Raw genomic sequence first — 14756 nt, 5'->3', positions numbered from 1 at the left:
CTGGTCATACTTTATCGACAGAATTCTAATAATTATATTAGTAATAAATAATGGATTATTTTGAGTTCATATCTTTATTGCCAACAATCATTTTCTAGAATACATACTTTCTTTGAACGTAACTATGTTGTTTTTCAATCAAGTAATTGCCTAGTTAATCGTGCGTTTATATAGTGTTTTAAGCTATAATCAAATCATTTACACGATGTTCTCGTCATACTTTTATCAAATGTAAATATGTTGTTTCGGAAAAAATTACACCCGTGTTTTAAAATCGATGGTTTTTTTACTTGAAATAAGAATCGCCTGTTAACTTAGTTGTGTATGTTTTCAATGGTTGTACTTGCTTTGAAATGAAACAATCGCCTTGTTATCATTGTTATAGTCATTCTTTCATCGACATAAGTTTGATTTGTAATAAATAACCGATTATTATATGATGATGTTGTGTGGCTACTGTATTGAAATGATCATCGACCGTAATTGTTTACTTCTAAAACTATGACACTGTTTGTACCTTTATTCGGCCTGATGAACTGCAATACTTGTTTTAAACACTCGATTTATGTATCAAAATTAAACTATGTAACAGTGCCGTGTTTGTAATTAACTTCGGCTGTCTGTTGAAATATGTGTTTGCTTATTTCTCGATTTGTAATAAAAAATATATCTAAATAAATGTGTCGTGTTCGTACTTTTATTCGGCCTGATGATCTGAAATATGTGTTTATTAAACACTCGATTTAGATGTCAAATCAAAACTATAAAACTGTGCCGTGTTTGTAATTTACTTCGGCCTGGTGTTTTTTTAGCTTTTTAACAACGTAGAATAAGTCTGATAAGTTCAGGATTGCAGCGAACATTATTGAAATGTTAAATCTGACACTTTAATAATAAACGAGAAACAGTCCAATCTAAACGATATTAGGTCTTTTACGTTAGTAAACAACTCTTGCAGTTCTAAAGGAACAGTCCCTATCAAAGTAGTAATAAAACAATCACGTTCTAAAGTGTCAACATATACATATACAGCAACTGGATAGTGATTCACAATTTTTGTAAGGAAAACACCATGTAGATCTACAATATCGGGATGGCGACAATCAATGCAAGAACGTGCTAAGGCATCTTCAGCATAACAATTACATTTTAAACATAATAGTTCACAACCCCCGGACTAATTGTCCATAACTTTGCAATTTTCTGACAAAGTAAGCCATATCGAACATTTAAAAACCGCCAGAAAAAGTAAAGTGGCGACGGTACTAGAGAAGTTTGAAGAATTTTGAAACGACTGAAATCATTGATGGCATTCAAGCGAGTTTTCCTCCTCCTTATTCAAAACAGATTTTGAACAAATTGTTTCCACTGAACCTTCTTCGGGAATGTACTCGATTTAATAAATTCATACAAATAATTTTGTAGACCATACTTATGTAAAATAGACCATACGTTTGGAATTACACCATCGGTACTCTTGTAAATATGATAATACTTGTGTAATAAACGCAATAAAAATAGTTGCTTAATGGCACAATATGGCATAAGATTGCATAACGATCCTAAAATATCAAGTTTACACTGATCTACTCTTGCGGAAAGGGATGTTAAACCCAACATTCCTAAACAGATGTTAGATCTAGTACGTAAAGGAAAACATTGAATCAATTTTACACATAGATTTTGGATCTTTTCTTAACGACTCCAATCCGCACGGGAAAGAAGAAACCACAGTTCGCAAATGTATAGACCACGTTGTAAAATGATAGATCTATACAGCCGTAAACCAACTAAACGGTTGATATTCTCTCCTATCAGATTGGAACCGAGATAACCAAAACATGAACTTCTAGCAAGACCTTATAACAAAACTTGAATACAGAGAAAAAATTGCCAAACCACACGGCGCACTACGTTTAAGGCAAACGTGGCTGCCGTGGCCGCCGGGAACATAATGTAAACCTAGCATGTGTGCCTATGGGGTTAAAAGTAATATACACAGGACTCATCCTCTGTAGGTAACTCAGACAGGACTCATCCTCTGTAGGTAACTCAGACAGGGCTCTTCCTATGTAGGTAACTCAGACAGGGCTCTTCCTCTGTAGGTAACTCAGACAGGGCTCTTCCTCTGTAGGTAACTCAGACAGGGCTCTTCCTCTGTAGGTAACTCAGACAGGGCTCTTCCTCTGTAGGTAACTCAGACAGGGCTCTTCCTCTGTAGGTAACTCAGACAGGGCTCTTCCTCTGTAGGTAACTCAGACAGGGCTCTTCCTCTGTAGGTAACTCAGACAGGGCTCTTCCTCTGTAGGTAACTCAGACAGGGCTCTTCCTCTGTAGGTAACTCAGACAGGGCTCTTCCTCTGTAGGTAACTCAGACAGGGCTCTTCCTCTGTAGGTAACTCAGACAGGGCTCTTCCTCTGTAGGTAACTCAGACAGGGCTCTTCCTCTGTAGGTAACTCAGACAGGGCTCTTCCTCTGTAGGTAACTCAGACAGGGCTCTTCCTCTGTAGGTAACTCAGACAGGGCTCTTCCTCTGTAGGTAACTCAGACAGGGCTCTTCCTCTGTAGGTAACTCAGACAGGGCTCTTCCTCTGTAGGTAACTCAGACAGGGCTCTTCCTCTGTAGGTAACTCAGACAGGGCTCTTCCTCTGTAGGTAACTCAGACAGGGCTCTTCCTCTGTAGGTAACTCAGACAGGGCTCTTCCTCTGTAGGTAACTCAGACAGGGCTCTTCCTCTGTAGGTAACTCAGACAGGGCTCTTCCTCTGTAGGTAACTCAGACAGGGCTCTTCCTCTGTAGGTAACTCAGACAGGGCTCTTCCTCTGTAGGTAACTCAGACAGGGCTCTTCCTCTGTAGGTAACTCAGACAGGGCTCTTCCTCTGTAGGTAACTCAGACAGGGCTCTTCCTCTGTAGGTAACTCAGACAGGGCTCTTCCTCTGTAGGTAACTCAGACAGGGCTCTTCCTCTGTAGGTAACTCAGACAGGGCTCTTCCTATGTAGGTAACTCAGACAGGGCTCTTCCTCTGTAGGTAACTCAGACAGGGCTCTTCCTCTGTAGGTAACTCAGACAGGGCTCTTCCTCTGTAGGTAACTCAGACAGGGCTCTTCCTCTGTAGGTAACTCAGACAGGGCTCTTCCTCTGTAGGTAACTCAGACAGGGCTCTTCCTCTGTAGGTAACTCAGACAGGGCTCTTCCTCTGTAGGTAACTCAGACAGGGCTCTTCCTATGTAGGTAACTCAGACAGGGTTTTTTTCAGTGTATTTTAACACATTTCAAACGTTTGGCTGTTTGTTCAGGTGTCAGCAAATGGGAGATCGCTCGGGCACAGAGTTTCGTTGATTTCAAGCACTTAATAAGAAAGTGATGTGCACTGCCTTCTGACAAGCCAACGATATGAGCTTTTTTAAAAACAATTAATGACTGCTTTTTCAGCAGCAACGTTCCTCGATGCTGCAGGAACTTGCCTGCCTGGCCGTGTGTCCTTTTTCGTGTCAACTTTCCAAATTCTTAAATTTGTTCACCCACACGAAGCGATTCTCAATGTGACGGCAGAGATGCCTTTTATGCTGCACGATTCTGTAAAGCATACCGTGCTTTGATGTAGGAGCGTATTTCAGATATAGTCTCAACGTTCATTTACTAAGTAAGCATTGAAAAGTAGCTTCAAGTCACGATTGCATACCATTCAAGAATGAACAATTTGTTAAGTTCTTGTCAGATGATGTCGAAACTGTTCTTGAAATGCTTTTGCATTCTGTTAAAGCGCTTAAACTATCATATTGCCCGTTCGTACGAGAGCTGTGTGATGACATAATTTATTGAATGACCCTATTAACATATACTTGCAGGTATTATAAGAAAACGTATTTTATAATATCATAAATAATTACACGCGAATAACAAAAATATGCTGAATTAATATTTCTCTTCATAACTAACCCATTTAGGTTTATGTAAGTCAAAACGTGTGAATCTGCCAAAGATGAAATAAAACACGTATGCTGTATTGTAGAGAGGGCATTGACTAAATTCAACGAAAAAGAAACACGACGAAAGAAAAATGTATACTTTTGATTGTCTTTTAAGTAAAAATATTAACAATGGATTTTTCTTTTGGCTTGTGCTTTTATGAGATTTGTCTGCAAAGATTCAGTAATAACTCGATGAAATTAGCACATGTGCAAACGTAAGGCTATACAATGCAGTGGGATTTTGTTTATATATGCACTGTTTCCGTCCACAGAATAGCAATATTAAGCTGATGTATCGGATGATGTATTAGATGATGTATTAGAGGTGTCATCTAAATTATACAGGATAAAGCAGGCCTAATTTGATGTAGATCTATACATCTCTTCCTCGGTTCTAATGACTTTGAATATAAAAACAACGAGTGATACCGAAGCGACATCAAAACCATAATACGGTCTTTAAATCTATAAAACTAGGACGAAATGTCTACGAGAACAAGACCAGGTGTTCCACAAGGTTAAGCGTCTTCTGCTTTATCGCTGACATCCGCTATGTAAATATAGGTCATATCTGAGTAATGTCACGTCCTCACATAGAAGTGATAGCAACGTGTTACATATATACAGCGAAATTAAGTCTTCGTGTTTTGTTTTATATATATTTTAACCGACACGTGGACGGTTAAAACGCTTTACCGCTATATCATATTATATAAACATGCCTGAATAATAACGTTCCGAGTACCTGACGGAAATATATCCGCAGAATGTACATGATCATATAATGTAGCATTAAAAAAAGTGAGACCAAAAGACACTAGAAATACGAAGAAGGAGTACTTGGAAAAGAACTTGTATCTTGTACTTTAGTTAAGAGATAACAATGAAAATATCATTCATCATTTACAGTTGACTTAATACTTTTGGTCAATCCGATAGGAATAAAGACTGATTCAACTAATCAGATTCGTCGTTATTTCCTGTTGTAATAATTGTAACAGAATTTGCATTGAACTTATCCGTCTTCTTGTTTCTGCAACATGTTGTAATTTTAACCACATTTTAGTTACAATTTTGGTTACCTCACCTCGTAGCACGCCTACATATAAACGATAACATTTTGTATGGAAAACACAACCGGAGACATTCGATTTGTTTAAAGCTTTAATTTTATTAGTACTATAAAGCATTACAGGAAGCATGAAATATGAATTTGTTTGCAAACTACGTATTTATGTCCATTCATTCCTATCTTTATTCCTCCAAACATAAACAGTTATCAGAAATTCATGTTTTAAAGAAACATTAAATATAAGAAAAATAATGCAATTACAAAATAAAGTACAATGACTGAAACAAAAGAAGCTGGTAGAAAAATGCTTTCTTATACACTGAACAAATGCGTTGCCTTCAACCAGTATAATACAAAAAAAAAGGTAATTTATAAGGAATCATATTTTACTGGAAAGTAAGAGCGTGTGCTTTCTCTACTAAAATACAACAGTCGTGTACCAAAGACAAGCAAAGGTTGTCGCCTTATCTACTAAAATACAACAGTCGTGTACCAAAGACAAGCACAGGTTGTCGTCTTATCTACTTTAATACAACAGTCGTGTACCAAAGACAAGCACAGGTTGTCGTCTTATCTACTAAAATACAACAGTCGTGTACCAAAGACAAGCACAGGTTGTCGCCTTCTCTACTTTAATACAACAGTCGTGTACCAAAGACAAGAGAACCTGATTCACTGTAATGCAAACATGAACAGGGTAGTCGATGATAATTCTCGAAAAAGTGGAAACACATCTCTAGCTTAGTTTAATTTGTATAGGTATTATGTATTTTTGTTCGTAATGAAGAAGTATAAACACTAATAAGCACGCACCCTCTCTCTCTCACACACACACACACACACACACACACACACACACCTAGTCTGACTGAATAACTGATACTTTACAAAAAAATGTTGAGGTGGATATAAAGAAAACTCTTGAATAGTATACAATCTCTTTTATCAACAGGACGCACTGTGTTTATATTGTGTTAGTTTTGCCGTTTGTAAAAAGAGGCAGAAATAGTTTTATCTACTTTAGAAACGCATTCGAGCTAAACTGGGTAGGTTTACAATATATTTCTGCCAATGTTGTCATACGATGAACCACCTTTATTGTTATTCAAAATATTCATCACTTATTTTGTCAATAAACTCATGTTTTATTCCACTGTCACAAGAATTCGTTATCATCCGTCACCATGGCCCAGTATACGTATTGTCCTTTTAGTGTCGATGTAGCAAGTCTGACTAGGCTGTGAAAGTAGACACGTAGGTGATGCTGCAAATTACATCCCGGAATGTAAGATATGTGTAAAATATAAACCCAACGCATCCAGCTAGGACGTGCTTTTAACTGGAGAAACCCCTTTTTAAGTTCTAAAAAAATAAACCTAAATATGTTAAACACCTAACTGCGTTTGTGTATTTGACATTAAGCTATTGAATTTAGAGACTGAAATTTATGATATGTGGAATTCTTCAAAATAAAAGGAAACTGTATCATAACACCTCAAATGGTTGTGTAAGCTAAACATCAATCAAAATAGACAAACAATAATAGGTATTCGAAAAATTTGAAATATTAATGCAAACCGTATTATTTACTTTTTTTACCCTTCGGCCTTGTGAAACGAAAACAAAAAATCTCGAATTTGTCCACTATATTTAATAGTACTGGTAAATATACACTGTATGTTTTTTATTAGATTTTTTGGATGTGGACTCTTTCGTTCAAAGTGGGAAGGGTAAAAACTGTTTTCAACATTTTTGTTAATGACAGTAAGCTTCCAAACAAAAACTTATCTTAAATTTGACACCTTAAGCAATGTATTTGTAATTACTTAAGATATTGAATGTAAAAATATGTCTAAGTCGCATTTAAAAATACAATAACTAACTATAACATAAATACAATACGGGTTTTTCAAGTATCATCAAAATTAATAATCACACAGGCACACGATATAGTATTGGTCTATTTACAAAACGACGCATTTAGCTCAAAAGCGTTTCCCCTTTTGAAAAAAAGGCCTTTTTCTTCAGGCCCTAAACAACACATAAAATATATTGATAAAGAAATGATCGCTTTAGGGGCTGAACGTTTGGATCTATTTATTTAACATCCTTTGTTAGAAGATAGTTTTTGATGTCCAATTTATTTCAACTAAAACTGTTACCTATCATGTTTTAGAAACTTTCACTTGTTCTCGCATGACAGTTGTTTCATTACACGTTCATGTATTTGTTTAGTTCGCAATCTGTCAAAGTTGTGCAGGTTTCAAGAAGGAAGGTGGCCAGGACATGGATACATATTTTTTGTATGGGTGGGTTCTATATGCTAATGGCATTTACCGTCGTCTTGTAAGACAGTCTCGTTGTAAGATACGCAAAACAAATCTGCCTCTTGTAATGAATGGTATTTTACATATGTTTAACCCCTGCAGGTGAGGGATCGGAAAAAGAATACACCTGCTATGTTACCCACTGCGTGTATCGCATGAGGCGACTTGTGTTTAAATCCCCTGCAGAATTGGGGATTTGCTTTGGTGTCCTCTATTCGGGGACGCAAAAGCGACCAAAAGAAATCTGCTGCACCCATTGCAATACTTGGGATTTTTTATCTTTCTTTATACTTCTAGATACCTTTTATTTCTTAGCGCCTTGCTTGGCAACACCTCACTTTTGGCCTTAATGTTGAGCGTTCGCCCAGGTGTGTCCGGGCGGAATGCTTTGCTGGGTGCCTCGACATGGTATTTCAGTGGGATAGCACTATACAGTCGACATCAGATCCGCGCTATCACAAGGAGGCAATCACACAAAAATACCCTGTCTACTGCATACACACACGCATACACTACACATGGAGGCACTTCCTTAAATGACCGTAGCTGTTAAAAGGACGTTAAACAAAATTAAACCCTCAGGAAATTATATTGTCACCTTGCTAAGTATGCTTCGATCGAAGTACGATACTTAGGTATATCCCTGACTTCATACAAAATCGCATCTTCGCTTGACAAGGGTTACGATCCGGTACTATCTACCTACTCTTCACTCTTGAAGAGTGGGAAGACCGGATCGTACCGGATCGTAACCCTTGGCTAGCGAAGATGAAAAATTAGATGCTATTGAATAAACCACAATTTATACCTATACACCAATATCAATACGTTTAGTATTTGTGTTAAATGTTCACTGGAGTAAATATATATTAGATTATATACTTGATACACACACACACGCACTGTAGTACATGTTCAGAAGTCAGCATCAGATGAAATTGCGAGTAGATTTAAATCAATCGCTTAAGCGACTAAGACTGTTGGAGTGCTGTCCCTTAATATCGTTTCATTGACTAAACACACAATATGTTTGCGTAATGTTGGACATATGTTCATAGCGTACATCGCTGCGTGCATAGACCGTGTCCTATTTTGTAATTGTTATACTGGTATAATTAATATCAAGCTTAAACACATATTGAACATTAAAGCACTACTGATCAATCCATATACAACTAAAATTCAATCGAGATTTTAAAAAAACATATCTTTTACACAACCTTTCTACTCTAATATTACAATGCATCACAATGAAATTGTATACAGGTATATCCGCAAACGTTTTATTTACAATAAACACTCAACTATGGTTATGGAAACAATAAGATGGATTAAAGATGTCTCGCTTACTTTGAACAACTGTTATTAAACTCTAGTCTAACTTGGTTTACACGTTATTATTTCATTTGGAAATTTACCATACTTCAGGCAAAAAATGCAACTGATTGCTTCTAATAGCAAATTACTAGGGAATTCTTAAATCAATGTGACACATATTGAATTTTGCACATTTTGAGGAAAAACATCATTCATTATCGTTGATTTCCACTATATGTATCACAGTTTTCAGACAAATTTAAACGTTACATTCTTATTAACCGACATTATCCCAAAAGTGTATCCACATAATGCAACTTTGTATAGCAACACGAATATTTAAAGCTTCCTAACCAGACACGTATCTTACTGCTGCTTGTTTTCTTTTTTATGTCTGTTTCGTCTCAAACAAAATAATCGCGTTTCTTTTGCTTCGAAACGTCAATGATAAGATCGAGCTCATTACTCGGTATCTCACTAACCTCGTGCACACGAGACAGCCATCGTTCTGGTATCGGAAGAGTAAGATTTCTTTCGTCGTGGGATATCAATGACGCCGCTGGGAGAACGTCATCCTTATCAACTACTGTTGGTCCTTTGGGTAAAAGCGACCTTTCTTCAACTTCATGCATTTCCACAGCTTCCTGTTTTCCCAGACCTTCTTGTCTTTTAGTGTCTTCTTCAATGTCCGCAAAGGGCCAGGTTTGAACATATCGTTCAATAACATTGGCGAAACAGCCCTGGAAATGCAAGTTATCGGTGTCAACCGTGAGATCTGCTGCGCTCTTGAACAAAACGTTCCTAAACACCCACGGCAAGAACCCACCGGCCAAGGTGGCTAGCGTCTGGTTGCTACTGTTAACCTCGTACATATCCCCAAATGTGATGACCACCAGCATGACGAATAGAAGGAATACTATAATCACGAGAAAACCGGATATTGCACCGCACAGGTTATTAAGGAGCGGCCCAGGACTTCCACTACAAGGCATCTTAGAGGTGTCAAAAAAGAACTTCTGAGTGATATATGGTGTGTCTTTTTTATCAAGAAACATGACTAGACGCTTAATTTTCCACTTTAGATGACCATCCTTCACAACGACTACTGGTCGGTCAGTGTATGCTGATTTAGAGTGCGCAATTGGTTCAGAGAATGAACCCGGAGCCTCGGGTATCTCTGATTTTAACTGGAATGCAGTGTTTCCCTGCTGATCTTCAGATTGCCAGGACACTTTTTTTACCTCATCCTCGGATTTCGCCATAACAGTTGAAAGTATGGTTTTGTTAAAAACTAGATATTTTGCAGAAACACTTCCAAAACAATCTTTTCCATAAAGAAAAAGCATGAAAATGAGAGAAACGTACTGCATAGTATGACCGGCATTCAGTATAACTCCTATTACTGTATAGACAGCAACCTCGACGAAAAATGTGATGCATTCCGTAACAAGAAAAATTGTTGAGTACATTGTGATCAAACATACCATGAGGATAAGGACTTGGGCACTTCGCCTACGCAAGGTCTGATGTCCAGGAATCTGAAACGTTTCTTTCGATGACAGGAAATCAGTCTCAAAAAAGTCGCTAAAAGTTCTAGTAAATGCAGAGCTTGCATGTTTGTCTTGCGACTTCTTAGATGGAAGAACACTTATAAAAAGGTGAATAATGAATCGAACCGTTAGATTGATAGTAGGGAAAAGGTACACGAATAAAATACAGATAACAAACGGCATTGTCAACAACCAGTAAACAGGAGCTAGAAACAAAGCTAAAATCCCACATTTCTCGCACGGCTTCATCAGAATCATCGTGCTCCAACCGATAGCCCGCATGGGAGAACGGTCGCGCATATCTCGGAAACATTTCTTCAGGACAAAAACGAAGTTGTCAGTGATAGTTTCCTTCAGGAAACCTATCAAAACGGAATCAACGATTATCAGTCCGTAACACACAAGGAAAATAGGATGAAGAGGATTCAACAGTAGAGCAAAGCTTCCACGGAAGCCTACAGCTAGTCCGCGGCTCATTGCAGCATGTTGGTATAGCATATGATTTTTGTGCTCGAACAACAAGTAGATAATAACCCGGATTATCCAGGGGCAGACAATCACAACAAGTATGACAAGATCCATACACGTTTGCAGACATTTGTACCAGGACAGGTTCCACTTGTGTGTTGGGAGAGGTCCAAATAGTTTACTTTTACAGCATTTCTGTAGGGACGTTCTCTTACTGATCTTACACCGTAATATAGTGTCGTATAGTGTTTTACCTATCCCTACGGGTACGTAGTTTCCAGGAATAAGTCGTGCCCGTTGTACAAGAAAATTAATGGTACCAAGTGGAAGCTCGTATGTTTTGTCTTCGTCGAGATCATCGATTAGTTTTCTGAGGTTTGGCAATTCCTTCAATGCAGATTTATGGAGGACGTTTGTTTGGTTATTGGATGGATCAGGCGGGTGTTGAGTCTTCATTATCCGGAACTTGATTGCAGTGGCGAGTTTGTGCTGGTAGTGGATGAATCCTCGCGAGACCCGATATAAATGAGGGGGGACCACAAGTGGCAGATACAAAATAACGACCAGGTTTATCAGAACGACACAAGCTAGTAGAATGGTAATCCAAATGTCGTGAGTCAACTCGGCACACAAGACTTTTCCTTTTTCATCTTGGTGACAACATACGTAGTAGATTCTGGCGCCGTTTGGTGTGTCACGCAAACGTCTGTTACAAAGCTCCTCCTTAGGTCTCCACGTGGAATCACTGCTATTCGATATTCGGAAATCGTTGAACAGAAATGATTCAGCGAGTTTCGAGAGCATAGTTTGATTAGCAATACATCCAGGAATCGACTCTGTAATTTCGACATTCAGTTTTGACACACCGTATGTAAGAGTAGTGAGGGAGAGCATCTCGAATTCTTCCCTGAGCCATAACATGCCACGCCCCTTCCGGCTGCTTATACGCATCCATGTGTACGGGTCAAAAATGTCGCCATCGCCAACTTTCCATGCTGTTTTATTTGCTGATGACAGTTGAACTACTACTAGATTATCCCCTTTATCCAAAAGTAAACGGAGAGTTTTGTGTATATCAGGATCGTTTGCCGAAAGCGTACACTGCGTCTGTGAATGCGTTAGAGAAATGCCGGAATCTTGGGTTGTTGGATCTCCAGCGACAGGATCCTGTCCAACAGAAGGATGCATGACGAAAACATATAAAAGAACACGTAACATATTGTTCGGTAACATTATAAATCCAATCAATATCTGAAACAGCCAAATGCACGGCAAATGTTAGGTACGTTATATAACACATCCGATACGAGACGGTCTTGCAAGACGCAGCTCGGCACGTCTTTCTTGTATTCAAAGGGTGTTCAAACAATTATTCGTCCGGTAACACGGGCTGATTTTAAATGAATACAAAAGCGGTGTATTTGCTGTTCCAGTAACTAAATCCAGCTTAATAGGGCCTTAAAGGACCCTTGAATGGTTTTATTATTCGCAAAGCCTTTAAACTGTACAGTTGTACACAAGCAGACGTGCATTTAAATATATTGCATGCAGTGCTTCACCGTTAGGTTCCGTGTTGTATATGTGTGCAGAAATCCCCATATTGTTCCCTTTACAAATGTTTTGAGTAGAGTGTAATGAGGATTTTTCAGACTTCATCAATATATCTATTAAATGCTAGAGACTGCATCAGTTTATGCTGCTTGCAAATATAAAATCGACACGAGTAATACCTGTTGTCACAGACAATGAAAGACACATGTGCAAGACCAAATTGCATCAAGCTTTATCCTAAATTAACTTAATTTGCATTTTAAAGTATGGTCTTTTTTGTTTTCTCCAACTACAAACGAAGTAATACAATTAAGGTTTCTATAAGGTGATAATGAAATCCGATGATTTGATTCCAATTATTGCAAAATGTTAATCATTCTAACCTTAGCATGGTTTCTTATAAAGCTAACGAACCCGGCCTGCCGTCGTTTTCTTTGACAATTTACTTCAGTAGACACATATAAAGAACCTATATAATTAACAGCGACCGGTGGCAGATATGCAAGGACTTTGTAGATACAGTAAACGGACCGATCTGACCTTGTTTAAACATAGGCGTGTATGAAGGATAATCTCTAAAATATTTGCATGAAACAAAAGGAATTGAAAATCTTGCGAAACAAAACCAAATCCATTTGACCTAATCTTATTATTTGCTTATATATTTATTTTAAAAACCTTATTTGTATAATAAAGACAAATAATTGGTGCGATTCCCGTCAAGCTTATAAAGCCGTATATCTGCTAAAGAACACTTTTGCAACATGAGAACCCATCTTCTGCACTATACAAACAAACTGGTGATTTGCAGGGGTGTTCCATTATATTTACCCTGTCTATTTACAGACACCCTGTGTAATGATAGCTCTGTTTTCGTCATTCACCCCCGCTCCAAAAACTACTTGGCTTATCTCGATAGACAATTATCGCTATATGTTTGAATGTTGAAAGGGTATTGTTTTTAATCTATCTAAAGTTCTAATGTATTTTGTTCTTATTTAAATATGAACAATATATGCTGTATAAAACAACGGACGTCGGTATGTACCAATTATCTTAACGGTAGACTTGTCATAAGAAGGGCTAATTGTATGGAAACATGATTCAATCGCGAACGGGAACCTCTACGTATACACCAAATCGTTAATTGTACCTGCTTTTGAATAGCAAAATTACTGAAGGATGAGAGACAATGTAGTTTATTGATCATGGTCATGCAAACTTCGGCTCGAATGCTTTGTAACTTGACCATTGATTTGATATCTTTCGTTAATCATGATTGGTTTTCATTTAATGTCACATGTCTCTCACACTAGGTTTACATGTAATTATTTGATTTCAAAAATCACCACATTTCAGAGTAATACGTAAGAAAAAAGAACTGTAAGTTAATCAAAGCAAAATATTACGAATTCTTTAATAAAGTGCGACACATAAAGTTTGCATAATATCAAGAAAATGTTTATCTTTTTTAATATGACTGATTGAATATTTTTCTTTGGTGAAAAGATAACTTTGCATTAAAAATTTAGTTTTTGCTTACAAGTGCAAAATTATAAATTTAGCTAAATAGTTTTCCCATAATGAAAATGTAATAAGGAACTCCTGAGTAAAGCACAAGAACTATGTACAAAGCTCCATTTTCATCGCGGTATAAATTTTATTTATAGCAGTTTTCTTATATTAAGAACAATCACACTGAAAGTTGAATACGTTGAAAAGCGTTCATCCTTATAGTACTACTGTCTTTTATATCCGAAATGTAATACTCTGTGTTAAAATTACATATTTTGCAAAATATCAGATTAAAGCAACACAAATGATTTTTCTAGTATGTTATCATTATCATTTGAAAGATTGTCACCAATACGAGTTGTTGCTGTAACGGATAACAAATGAATTATTGAACAATCCGACATTATCCCAAAGTATCTCCACATATTGAAATTTTGTATAACTAAAAACATGATTAAACAAAATTAAAACTCTATATTAGATATCAATCTTTTGAAACTTTCTAACTAAGCCTGTATCTTATTGATGCTTGTTGTCTTTTCAATCCTTTTTGTCTTAAAGAATTTCTTTTGTTTCGAAACGTCAATGATTAGATCGTGTTCGTTACTCGGTAGGATCTCACTAAACTCGTGCACACGAGACAGCCAACTCTCCGACGTCGCGAGTGCAGGATTGCTGTCTTGGGGCATAGCAGAGGCGGCTGCAGGGAAAACGTGATCCTTGTCAACTACAACTGGTCCTTTGGATAAAAGCGGCCTTTCGTCAACTTCATGCATTTCCACAGCTTCCTGTTTTTCCAGACACTGTTCTCTTTTCGTCGTGTCTCCTTCAATGTCCGCAAATGGCCAGGTTTGAACATATCGTTCAATAACATTGGCGAAACAGCCCTGGAAATGCAAGTTATTGGTGTCAACCGTGAGATCTGCTGCGCTCTTGAACAATACGTTCCTAAACACCCACGGCAAGAACCCACCGGCCAG

This window comes from Mizuhopecten yessoensis, unplaced genomic scaffold (assembly GCF_002113885.1).
Source record: "Mizuhopecten yessoensis strain PY_sf001 unplaced genomic scaffold, ASM211388v2 scaffold1883, whole genome shotgun sequence".
NCBI lineage: Eukaryota > Metazoa > Mollusca > Bivalvia > Pectinida > Pectinidae > Mizuhopecten > Mizuhopecten yessoensis.
The sequence above is the reverse complement of the archived record's forward strand: the minus strand, read 5'-3'. Positions refer to the sequence as shown.